General features: G+C 45.9%; 1 long non-coding RNA gene across 1 annotated transcript; it reads right to left on the bottom strand.

Annotated features, from left to right (window-relative positions):
• LOC135366855 (uncharacterized) lies at positions 1–1,621 on the bottom strand. Its single transcript, XR_010414300.1, has 5 exons — positions 1,504–1,621; positions 1,260–1,351; positions 840–1,152; positions 657–764; positions 1–81 (listed from the first exon to the last, which is right to left on the bottom strand). It is a non-coding gene; the product is annotated as an uncharacterized LOC135366855 (long non-coding RNA).
• Positions 1,622–3,422: the final 1,801 nt, after the last annotated feature.

Below are 3,422 nucleotides of genomic sequence, written 5' to 3'. Positions count from 1 at the left end.
ATGTTGTCACATAGTTGTCTATTTCATTTTTCCCCCAAGAAGGTAGCGACGCTTGAGGCACCCGGATCTTCGTGAGGTAACCTGGCAACAAACAAAACCGAGACGTCATTAAATATTTAGATCACATACTTCATTTCTTTCCAGGGCGGTATACAAAATGTTTTGTTATTGAGAATACAATTTAAAAAAATAAAAAAGAGCTACTTAGATACCGCTTGGGGCGAAAACCTGTATGTACAGCTTGGGACAAAAGTTCACGGAACAACAGGGTGTCGCATTTCTCCAATGGAGCGACAACCTAGCAGCACAAAGGAGTGGACATACATACTGAGGGATGGATACAATAGCTCGCTACCTATTCCCTATTCGGCCGCTTCGTGATAGCTAGCAGGGAAGCGCTCCGACGAAGAAATACGCAGGTGCCGTGTTCCGTAAACTTTTCTCCCATGCTGTACTTATACTGTCCACATAGTATGCATATACACACAGAAAATAAATAGATTGCATTATTTAGCTTATACTGATTGCTCTGAAACAGTACAGGAGGTAAACATGCCCAGTTCGCAAGCCTCACGTGGTAATACAGGTCAGTGGCATGCCAAATGGAGCCCCTGGAAGCAGGGACACACTTGGAATCCTATCACAAATTTAATTACCTTGGCATTGTTGATCTGCTCATGAAAAAAATTCCCATACGGGTCGTACAGTAGTTGTTCATTGGGATGCTGCAGGACAGGCCGCTGTGAAAGAACTGTTGTGGTTACCTATATAGATAGGAAAATGTTAAGAATTGCATCACTGAGTGCTCTGCTTGGGATAGAAATGAAAAAGCGGGCCACCTTGCAAATGACGCTGACTTGTTCCTCTGAACTGAGAAGATGGAAGTGAGTAATACTCTGCTGAGAGCAATCTTAAAGTGCATAGGACAGAAGACAGTCAGTTACCCCTGGCACAGCATCCTTTTTGTCGTACTGGAAGCTAGCTTACGCTATCCATGTGTACAAGCTGATTCCCACGCAATGAATGCACTGGCCCTGGTTTACCTGAAATTAGAGAAAGAGTACTACAGCTTACCATGTCTGCGTTCAGCCCAAAAGCTTGTGATGGATAGGAGGCTGCTGTAACTTGGCAAATCCTTCATTGACTGATCCCCTGTAATGACATTCAACGTGTTACGGTGCAAGATACATGTTTGTCACAAGCCAGTGTTTTCATACTATTTGCATTTGATAATAAAACTCACTGTCACTCTAACTTACAGTGTTGTTCTGGACTCGGCCATTGGTAGCGAGTTCTCAAACAACTTCTCAACTTAGCAACTTGTCAAACGTCTTCATAACGAACCCTGAAACTGGGGAAAAGCACACTAAACGCTGTCTACGTTGTCAAACGTGTTCTCTCTGAACTGCCAGAAAATTATGTCCGTACGCCGCAAAACTTCACTGCATTATGAAAAACAGAATCCGTGACAAACTATCCTTACCTAAAAAAGAGCAAACATACCTATAGTGCCGTCCATGTCTCTCACTTGTACATCAAACTGCGGCAATACGCACGGACGAACGCTGCCATCATGGAAGCCACAAATACAAAGAACGGACAACCGTCCTGCTCCCGCCACTTTTGGCGTTCAGTTTCACTCAGCCGCAGTACCGTATGACCGTTTGCTTGTTACCAACTTCAAAACCATGACATGCAATTATCCGCGGCACGTTATTCTCTATTGTCTACGTTAGCGGCTTTGCGTTACTCAAACAATGCTGTGAGTAACATTACAAAGCTAGTGAGAAATTAAAATGATTAGCGCCATCTGGTTGCCAACGGACGCCATAATTCGGCCTCGCAGTTTGCGAGTGTTTGCGAGTGAGTAGAAGAAGGAAAGTGGGAGAGCGGGAGGGAAGTCCCCATTACGACCGCCGAAGTACTCATGATGGACTTCATGCTGGTTGCCCTCCGCGGCTGTTCCTGGGACGTCTATGGGATTGCCCACGCGGGACGTGGGATTTGGGGATCTTTTTCGGACGTCCCAGTGAGGTTTCGTGTTGTCTGGGTACCCATTATGGCTCGAAGTCACGTCTACGGACAACGGAAACGTAAGAAGAAGGACTTTGCGAATTTACGTGGTAGAGGCAGGCATGTGACGGATCCTGCGGATTTGAGAGATTTTGGTAATGCAGGATGCTCCAGCCGTGCTGTTCCGAGTGATCGTTGCACTTCGACGACTCCACATCGCGCAGATACCCTTGTAGGCTCAACCTTTGGTGGTAGTGTTGTTCCTCAAACTGTAAGTGATGCCGGTCGGAATGCTTGTTTCGCTTCGAGCACAAGCGAAATTCGTCCTTCAAATTCATCATTTGCTGATTCAGCTGAGGTAGATAATGTAGTCCCCTGCAGTTCAGGTTGTGACGAGCTTGCCGGTTCCAGAGCAAGCCCCGTTCCAATCACTGCCGCTGTTACACCCAGTCGATCTCCATCTTTCGATACTGGCAATGTTCACCAGACACAGAGTCAGCGCACAAGCAGTGTGAATGGTCGGCGTATAGTGGAGATGGATCACTTCTTCTCGTCTTTGCAAAGTTTGTCGGTACATAGTCCGTTTGGTTGCGGACTGGCTGACATGGAAATTGTATCAGAACATCGGCGAGGTCTGTGTAGCTCTTTCAATTTGAAGTGCAGGATGTGTCTGAGGAAAGATGTAGTCACAACGGAGGCACCAGTTGATCAACTTGTTCAACAACGCATGGACGTCAATTCCTCAGCAGTGAACGGTATCGTGTCTATAGGTTCTGGTTGCTCAGGCCTTCTCGAGCTCCTAGCTCTGGACATACCCGGCATGGCTAGTAGCACGTACAGTAAGTATCAGGATATTGTTGCTAAAGGAATCGACAAAACAGCTTGGGAAGAAATAAGAAAAGCAGGCATTGAGGAAGCTCGGTTAGCTAGGGAGGCTGGGGACGTCGATGCTGACGGTTTTCCTATAATTACGGTCGTTGCCGATGGTGTTTGGTGCAAACGTTCATACAAGAACAAGTACGACGCTCTTTCTGGCTTGGTAAGTAAATATTGTTATCTACACTAAATAAAGGTGCCCGAAAAAGGAGGATTTATCTTGCACACCGCTTGGCAGACGGGATATACAGGAAGTCTGTGCCCACCATTTGTGGAAAGAACACTATGAGCATTTATTTGGAGGAAAAAGTTGACCCCTCTGGTGCTAGTAGTGGCACTGCTGTCTTTTGGTAAACACACTTACTAGAGTGGTATACATCCTGTGGCATTAGTTTGTACGATACGCGTACAGATGCATAATTCCTGGAAACATTGTCATTGGGGGTAGAGTTTTGTGGAATACAATCCTGACATTTTTTCGTTTTTGCAGGCTGTAATTGTTGGGTACCGCACAAAGAAAGTACTGTTCCTAG

The sequence above is a fragment of the Ornithodoros turicata genome, chromosome 1, assembly GCF_037126465.1.
Source record: "Ornithodoros turicata isolate Travis chromosome 1, ASM3712646v1, whole genome shotgun sequence".
Classification (NCBI taxonomy): Eukaryota; Metazoa; Arthropoda; class Arachnida; order Ixodida; family Argasidae; genus Ornithodoros; species Ornithodoros turicata.
The sequence above is the reverse complement of the archived record's forward strand: the minus strand, read 5'-3'. Positions and strand labels throughout refer to the sequence as shown.